Genomic DNA, 9,633 nt, shown 5'->3' with positions numbered 1-9,633 from the left:
TCCTCATCCACTTTTTAAAAAATCATACCTTTTTTTCAATATTCATCACACTGCACTGTCATTTGCTGATATCTATACCCTCTAGGCAGAAACCATGTCTTAATTAGCTTTGAATTGCTGTGCCTAGCAGAAGGCCTTACACACAGAAGGCATTCAGTAGTTGTCTCCTGAAATAATCAGGAAAAACAATTGAATATTTTTTAATGCTATTTCAGTTAGCTGTTAGTGGTAAAGGATCTGCCTTCCGATGCAGGAGACTCAAGAGACACAGATTCAATCCCTGCTTTGGGATGATTCCCTGGAGGAGGAAATGGCACCCTACTCCAGTATTCTTGCCTGGAAAAATCCCATGGACAGAGGAGCCTGGCAGGGTTCATGAGGCCACAAAAGTGTCAGACACAACTGAGCACCCGCAGTTAGCTTTTGCTGCATAACATGCCACCCCAAAACTTCATGGCTTGAAACTAGTTTAATTAACTCATGATTGGTTGACTGGGTTTGGTCTGGCCTGAGTTGGCTGATCTCTGTCTGATTGGCTTATGCATCCATGGTCAGCTGATGGGTCAGCTAGAGGTTAGGTGATCTAAGACAGCGTTACAGACATATCTGGCAGTTGCCAGGTTGTTGGCTGGAGTGGTGGGGATCATTAGGCCACATGTCTCTCATCATCCTTCAGGCTAGCCCAGGCTTATTTATGTGGTAGCAGCAAGAACACAAGAGAGTAAGCCCCAGTGTGCAAGCTGTAGCTTGTCACCTCTGTGAATGCCCCATTTCCCAAAGCAGCTACATGGCTAAGCCCACATGTAAGGGATGGAGAAATGGATTCTGCGTCTGGGTGGGAGAAGAAGCAAAGGTATGTTGCAAATGAGTGTGTGTATAGGAATGGGGAGAATCTGGCCGTTTCAATCTACCACAAATGCCCAGGAGATTTCCAATTTGGTAGTCCTGCCTTTCCTCTCTAGATTTTTCTAGCAAAATCCCACACTCTTCAAAAATTAAGAGCCAGTTCCACAATGGAGGAGAGCATCACAATTTCTAAGGGCAGGGGTGGCGGGGGTGAGGGGGTGGGGTGCGGGTGGAGGGTGCTGCCCAGGTCAGTGAAGCAGCAGCAGGAGGGGAACATTGTGATGGAAAAGGGACTCCTTTTTATACTTTAAATGTTTACAGGAACTGTAGTCATCACTTATCTCTCATTGCTAATATTAGTAACTTGGAAGTTCTTTGTTTTTCTTAACCACTTTTGATAGGGCTTTATCTCTGAACTTTTTATCCTGTTGCATTGGTCTATATGACCCAGCAATCCCACTCCTAGGCATATACCTGGAGAAAACCACAATTCAAAAGATACATGCAGCCTAATGTTCATTGCAGCACTGTTCACAGTAGGCAGGGCATGGAAGCAATCTAAATGCTGATCAATAGAGGAATGGATAAAGATGATGTGGTACATGTATGCAATGGGGTACTATTCAGTCATGAAAAAGAACAAGACAATGCCATTTGCAGCAATATGGATGGGCCTAGAGATGGTCATACTGAGTGAACCAGAGAAAGACAAACATGACATCACACGAAATCTTAGAAAAGAGCTTATTTACAAGACAGAATGAGAGTCACTGATAATAGAAAACAAACTTATGGTTACCAGGGAATAAGAGGTGGGATGAGGAGAGATAAATTGGGAGACTGGGATTAACATATGCACTACTACATATAAAATAGATAACTAATAGGGACCTATTGTATAGCAAGGGGAACTCGACTCAATACCTTGTAATGGCCTTCATGGGAAAAAGAGTGTAAATATGTATATGTATAACTGATTCTCTTGCTATATACCTGAATCTAATGCAACATTATTAATCAACTATACTCCAATAAAATTTTTAAATAAAAAATTAAAAAATAATGCAAAAGATATATCCTGCAAGCAATAACCAGAAGCGAGTTGAGTGACTCTACTCATATCAGACAAAATAGACTTTAATAGAAATGTGTTACTAGATACGAAGAAAGATTTTATAATGATAAAATGAGCAACCCATCAAGAAGATATGACAACTATAAACATACGTGCATCTAATAAGGGAAACATAAAGCAAAACCTGTCAGAATTATAAGGCAGACTAGACGTTGACCAATAATAGTTAAACCTTCAATAATTCACATTCAATAATGGATACAACAAGCATCCCAGAAAATCATCAAGGATATTGAAAACTTGAGTAGACACTATTAATCAGTTAGACCTAACAGACCCCTATGAAACATTCCATCTCACAATGGCAGAATACCTATTCTTCTCAAGTGCACATGGAGAATAATCCAATGCAGATCATATTTTAGACATTGAAACAATATATTTAAAAGAATTAAAATCACACATAATCTCTGACCACAAGGAATAAAATTGGACATCAATAATAGAAGGAAATTTGGGAAAATCACAAATATGTGGAAACTAAGCATCACACTCCTGAATAACCAATGGATCAAATAAGAAATCACAAGGAAAATTAGAAAATAATTTGAGATGAATGAAAATAAAAACACAAAATACTGAAATAAGATGAAGCTAAAGCAGTGCTACAAACACCTTTATAAATATCTACATCAAAAAAAGAAACATCTCAAATATCTCAATCAATTAGCTAATCACTTACCTTAAGAACCTAGGGAAAAAAAGAACAAACTAAACTCCAACAAAACAGAGAGAGGAAATAATAAACTCTATAGGAGAAATAAAGGAAATGGAGAATAGCAAGCATCCACCAAACCATTAGTTTTTCAGAAAGATCAATAAAATTGACAAACCTTTCCCCAGACTGACCAAGCAAAAAAGAAAGAGGACTTAAGTCACCAGAACGAGAGATGAATGAGAAGACATTGTATCATTCCATTTATATGACATGTCCAGAATAGGCCAACTCATAGAGAAGGGTGGTTGATTACCGGTTTCCCAGGACTGAGAGAAAAGCGATATATAGAGTGACTCTTTATAAGTATGTGGATTCTTCTTCAGGTAGTGAAAATATTTTGTAAAAATATACTTGAGGCTTCCCAGGTGGCTCAGTGATAAAGAATCTGCCTGGCAGGTGATACAGGAGATGCAGGTTCGATCCCTGGGTCAGGAAGATCCTCTGGAGGAGGAAATGGCAGCCCACTCCAGTGTCCTTGTCTGGAAAAATTCCATGGACAAGAGGAACCTGGCGGCCTGCAGTCCATGGGGTTGCAAAGAGGTGGACATGGTTGAGAATGCACATGTACTAAAGAGCAGTGAATTTGCACCTGAAAAGGGTAATTTTGTGGCATAAGCTCTATCCCAATTTAAAATATCCACACACAGTATTTATTATCACTAACCTACAAAGGGCATTGCCATTTTCATCTGTGCTTTGTTTTGTCTGCTCTTAATTTGATCATCAAAATTGTTGTTACAAACAGAAATGTTCAGAGCGTTAATCTCATTTGTGTGCTGCAAAGTAGACCTAACACTCATAATTTCCTCATTTATCTTTGCTTCCTTCTGCATTAAAAATTTATCCATGTGTAAAATTAAAAATACAGAAAACTGATTCCAACATCACAACTGATAGGCACTTTGAATACTTGATAATCCAGCAACAGTAAAAGGTTCAACAGTGATAGTCACCCATTGAGTGCAGCTCAGAAAGAGACTTTGGTTATTTACCATTCTCTTTGTGTTGACCCTGACATCCTCTCCTTTTTTTTGCTACTCAACCAAACACTTCTGGAAAGCCAAAGAGTGGAAATGATGTTTTACATAGTGATGAACTTTAAACAGTGCACCATTGTCAAACTTTGGATCTTTGATATTAAGAGCAAGGTATTATGAGACGCTGGAGTTGAGAACTTGAGGTCAGTGCAAACCCTAGGTTACTGAACTACTTACCTCTTAAAATAACCTCCTAAAAATAGTTAACTCTTTATCGTATTACTGCATTCACATTGCTGCTCTCTATCATTCTTCAGCTCCTTTTTCAACTTTGATCAATACTTTCTTAAGGAGGTATACTGTGAACCCTAGAAAATCCTGATATCAAAGGGTGTGTGGAAACTTTTAGTTCACTGTTCTCATTGAGGGTCAATGTCAAGAAAGTATTTTCTAAACAAAACACCAAAAGGCATGCAGAGCTACTCAGCCACTCTGCATTCCCTCAGTGTCTGGAACATCTCCATTCCTTCACTCTCAGTGGGGAAACTTGCTTGTAACATAACAGGAAACAGAAGACTCAATCAGACAGCCCAGCATGTTCCTCCCCATATTTATTCTAATTTTTTTCTTTTGCATGTGTACTTATCTTTCTCTCCCCCCCACCAACCTTTTTTCCTTAAAATATTCATCCTAAGTGATTTATAAGGTTAATCTCTTATATCAGTGCTCTGAATTTCATCTTTGTCTCCATCCAGGGAAATATGCTCCATCCATTAGCATTGATTGCCCTGTACATTCAAATTCTAGCTCCATATTAAATATTCTCTCAGTTTGTAAATATGACTGCATTCTTCATCTTAAACAGAAACCTCCATATGTGTTTCACTGCCCTCCTCCCTTTCCTCCGTCCCATCATATCTCGTGGTTCTTCATATCAAGCCTCTTGGAAGAGTAGTTTACCCTCACTGTGTATTTATTAGTTCATGTCTCATTCATAAGCCAGCTTAAGCAATTTGCTTTCCCCTGCAGCAATGGCAAAGAAACCATTTTTAGTAAAGACTTTTTAGTTGCCAATTCCATGAGAATATTTTTCTGTCTTTACCTTATTTAAACACTGTGACACTTGAAACTCTTGCTTCCCATGTCTTCTCTTAACTACTTCCTCCTATTTTTCCTTTAATTTATTTTGGCTGCTCATAACTGGTCTTCCACAGGGCATGGACTATGTCTTCTTCGTCTTTCCATTACCAAGCTCCTGCCAGGTAGAGTGGACACACAAGTAATTGTCAAATGAATGAGTCAGTGCTCCTTCTCTGTGTCACGGCTCTTCTCTAACACTGGGGCACACTGGAACTTCACCCTTGGCCCTTTATCCTCTCATTGTAGCCAGTTAACCGGATAATTACCTTCACTTTCCACCTTCTGGCACTCCAGATTTGATACTTCCAAACAGACATGACTGAAAGGGACTGAACAGCAGCAAAATCTAAACCTCCTTTAAACTCTATAGTGTTGACCTATTTGTCTTTCAGGTAACATCTCCTAAATGGCCTGCAAGTGCCATAGTTCAACATGGACAAAGTTTTCCTCTTCCTTTCAAGATCACTTCTTTATATCTATGTGAGTAAGCTTCAGGAAATAGTGAAGGACAGGGAAGCCTGGTGTGCTGCAGCCCATGGGGTCTTAAAGAGTCGGACGTGCCTAAGCAACTGAACAAATATCCACATGAGTATCAATCAGTTGTTAACAGCATAGATGCTGGGAGCAGACTACTTCTAAATTATCAATTAGCTAATTTCTGAGTGGGGAGTGCTTTGATTCCTTTAGTTTTCAAAAAGAAATATTCGTGAGACAGACAGTTTTCTTACCTACCAATAGACTGCTTTTATAGCATAACCTGTATGGGTCTTGGGCTTCCCTTGTGGCTCAGCTGGTAAAGAATCTGCCAGCAATGTGGGAGACCTGGATTCAATCCCTGGGTTGGGAAGATCCACGGGAGAAGGGAAAGACTCCCCACTCCAGTATCCTGGCCTGGAGAATTCCACGGACTGTATAGCTCATGGACTCGAAAAGAGTTGGACACAACTGAACAACTTGCAGTTTCATATGCGTCTCTAAATCTTTCCTATGCTTTGCCAAAGTCTAAAACTTCATTTTGGATTATTCTGTTTTGGGATGGATCAGAGTCTGAAGAGATCATTGGGGAAAGTGTGTGTGTACGTGTACACATGTGCGAATGTGTGTGTACACCATTAAGTGAAAAAAATTGAGACAAGAAAAAATTCCATTTTGCCACATATATAATAAAATGTAAAAGTAAGTATCTTTCAAAATATTTTTCTATTTATCTAGAGGTACAGATAGATATTGAGCATTAAAAATTTTGACCTTATCAAGTATAAATGTAATGCTTATTCCAATCACATCGCTAGCTCCAGACAATTGATATTTGCTACATAATTTCATCTTTTGAGTATATTCATCTACATGTCATCAGTCCATCTGCTTGTCTACAGTTGCCTCAGATACTGATTATAAATAACCACTGTTTAATACTAATAACTCTAAAGATTTTACCACTTACATGTTCAAGTAAAAAGCTAATTTGTTCATAATTTGTAGATTAAATATCCTCTTGTTATTTTTTCCCCTGAGGTGACCTCCCAGTAGCCCACTGTTCTTCTTTAATATTATACTTCATTTTATTTTATTTATTTAGCTACACCAGGTCTTAGTTATGGAATGTGGATCTCTTTTTGTGTCTCGTGAACTTTTCGTTGTCGCATATAGGATCTAATTCCCTGACCAGGGATTGAACCTGGGCCCCTTGCATTGGGCGTGCAGAGTCTTAGCCACTGGACCATCAGGGAAGTCCTGTAGCTACTGCTCTTATGCACGCCCTTGTGATTTGGAGCTGTTCATGTCTCTACCACAACTAGGACGATTATTTTTCTCCATCCCCAGGCCTATTAGTGCTCTTAAATACATACCCTGCCCACCACCCCCCGCCCACACACACAGAGCCAAACTACGCTGAAAGGTCATTATTTTTCTACCTCACTACTCTTATATTGGTTTCCTTTTCTTCTACTCTTGTTAACCAGCACACACACATAAACACACACACACACACTTACATCCTAAATCTCTTAGGATTAGTGTTTAGGATTTTAGGGTTGTGTTTTCACCGTTTTATTAAAAAAGACTCACAAATTCTCTTTGGGATTTGTAAATCCCAAACCTTGTGATATTATAATTTAATAAAATCTTTTATTTAAAATCAAATCTTCACTGGTCAGGGATTTAAGTGATATTCCTCTTGCAAAATCAATTAAATTTATTTTATTTCTTTACAGTTTGCAGAAATTGAGAAAAATATTACCTAACATCACTTTTAAAAATCATATGAGTTTCTCAGAAATCTATCATTCTTGATTTTGAGACACTAAGTTAGTAATATAGTCCAGAGTTAGCTTCATGTGTTATCTTTAGCTTAGCTAGCAATAAAAGAAATATATCTAGAGAGCTCACAGAAAAGGTATCTTGACATTTTTAATATTTTCTACTGAAGATGTGGCATGTATTACATTTGGGAACTTATATGTAAGTTTACTATTGAAAACTTTTCCCCTTAAACCGTAATAATTTATTTTGTATTTATCCTCAATAAGGCCAAAGTTTAAAATAAACATGGTTCTTTATGACCTTTTTTTCTAATAAAGGATCACTTTACTGTGAAGAAAGAAAGAGAATGTAGTTCAGACATTTCAAAAGAAGTTGCTATAAGTTACAAAGTAATCTCAATAAAATAAAAGAATGTGAGTCAGAGGGCAATAAGATTAGAGAAAAACAGTGATTAACTCATGGAAATTAAGTGGAAATTAGATGGAAAGAATAAAAGGGGAGAGAAAAAAATTTTATGCATGATAGACAATGAGGAGAAGAACAATGAAAAAATATAATTTTCAAAGCTTCTATTTCAATTAATCTTGAAAAAGGTTATACAGGGGCATTATTCCAATGATTTCAAGTTTTCTGCTTCAGAATAATATCAAACTTTGATGTTATTGCCCATCATGCATAATAATTTTTTTTCTTTTTCATTTTATCCTTTCCATCTAATTTCCATAAGTTAATCACCACTTTTTTCTAATCTTCTTACCCTCTGGCCTAACTTCTCTTATTTATCTTAGCTTTAAAGTAAATTAAAATACAAAAATACAAGATGAGCTAAACATTTATCCACCAAAGTGAATTTTTGTCTTAACAAAAATTGGATAGACTTGAGAGGTAACCAGAAAACATATGTTACCTCTGTTAATTTGGGTATTAATTCCCTCCTACTTGATTATTTACATTATTCTGCTAATTAACACCTATTTTTCCTAAATGACATTATTTGACTTCCCAAGAATATGAAATTCAGTATTTATTTTAAAATAGAATTCTTTTCTATTTCCTTGATTACATCAGCCTCTTTAATGTATAAGTATTAAATAATTGATTTTTTTTTTTTTTTAGTTTAGGAACATGTTTTCAAGGAAAGTGTAGATTGTTTTTTAAAATAGGCCCCCCAAATCTCTACTTAAATCATTTTGAATTGTTTTGGTAACCTTAAGTCTCAGTAATATGTTTGATGTCTCTATTAACTTAGTGTCATTTGAACTGCAGCATTTATGTAGTAGCAAATAAAAGCAAAACAGTATAAATATCTTATTAAAGAGGCCTTTGGAGTCAAACAGTTTTGGGTTCGAATATTGGGTCAACCCTGTCTAACTTGTAACAGAATAATAATTTACTTAACTACTTGAGCTTCACTATCTTAGTCAACAAAATGGAATCATAATTTCTAGTTAAGAAAATTAAGGAGATTTTATTTTGTGATATAACTCAGTTTGCAGCCCAGTGACCACGACAAGGCAGCTCTTATTAAATGGCCACTTCTATTATTATTACCAAATTATTTGAGAAAATCCAAGTATTTCTGAAGCAATTTGACTTTTTCCCAAACATTTTACTTCTTTATTCAGATATTTCACTTATCTAAACAATGAGATGCCTTATAGACTCTTCTATATAAACAAATACTAACCCTGTGAAATTTCTTTGTGCCTAAAATAGTTTTGTTTTGCATATTTCTTCTTGCAGAAAAATGTCACACTTTCAATTTTTCAAGTAGAAACTGTCAAACGGGTCCTATCCATGAAAGAACTGTTTTCTGAAGCCAGTAAATACAAGGGAAGTTAGCAAAATTCCCCCCATTTCACCTTCTTTCCTATCATTACTTAGCAACCAGCTAATACTTTTGAAAAATCTCCTTTGAATATTAAATTACCATGAGATTAGTGTCTGTTGCCAAAAGGAAGATCAAATATGCAGTCACAATTTCCCTAAAGGACACAGTTGAAACCTAGTTAGTATGTTCTCGTTGCCTCTAAGAGACTGATGTTCTGCTCTTTCTGTTTAGGAATACCATTATGTGCTGTTACTTACGCATAATAACTTCATAATAACATCCCTGAGACTGGGGTTGTAAATGGGAACGTGTCATGGAGCCAATCCCTCCTCTTTAATACTTAATACGAGCCAGTCCTCCAGAAGCATTCCTTATTTGGTTTGAGAACACTCCGCATAAAGTGTGATACGAATAAAGTACATTCTGGTTTGCCTAAGATGGTTCTTGTTTAGATCTGTTCTAAGTCAGTTAGCACAGTTCATTATTTTAATACTTCTTTCCATCCTCACAATTGACTTGCTTTGGACAATAAATTTCATAGTCACCCTAGATTTGAAAAATCGGGGGTTGGCCCAGAAGAAAGTCATGAAAATAATCAGAGGCATAGGAAATAAATTCTACGAAGAAATAGCTAAAGGAATTGGGTTTATTTATTTGTTGAAGAAAAGAGAAAGCAGGGAGATTACACTCTTCAAGGAGAAAACACAGAAGCAGTTACTCT

At 36.7% G+C, this 9,633-nt stretch overlaps 1 non-coding gene across 1 annotated transcript; it reads right to left on the bottom strand.

The window, feature by feature from the left end:
* Positions 1-6,473: 6,473 nt before the first annotated feature.
* On the bottom strand, positions 6,474-6,546 carry TRNAG-CCC (transfer RNA glycine (anticodon CCC)). The gene has a single exon. It is a non-coding gene; the product is annotated as a tRNA-Gly (tRNA).
* Between the last annotated feature and the right edge of the window lie 3,087 nt (positions 6,547-9,633).

This window comes from Dama dama, chromosome 26 (genome assembly GCF_033118175.1).
Source record: "Dama dama isolate Ldn47 chromosome 26, ASM3311817v1, whole genome shotgun sequence".
NCBI lineage: Eukaryota > Metazoa > Chordata > Mammalia > Artiodactyla > Cervidae > Dama > Dama dama.
Note: the sequence above shows the minus strand (reverse complement) of the source record. Positions and strands in the feature narration are given on the sequence as shown.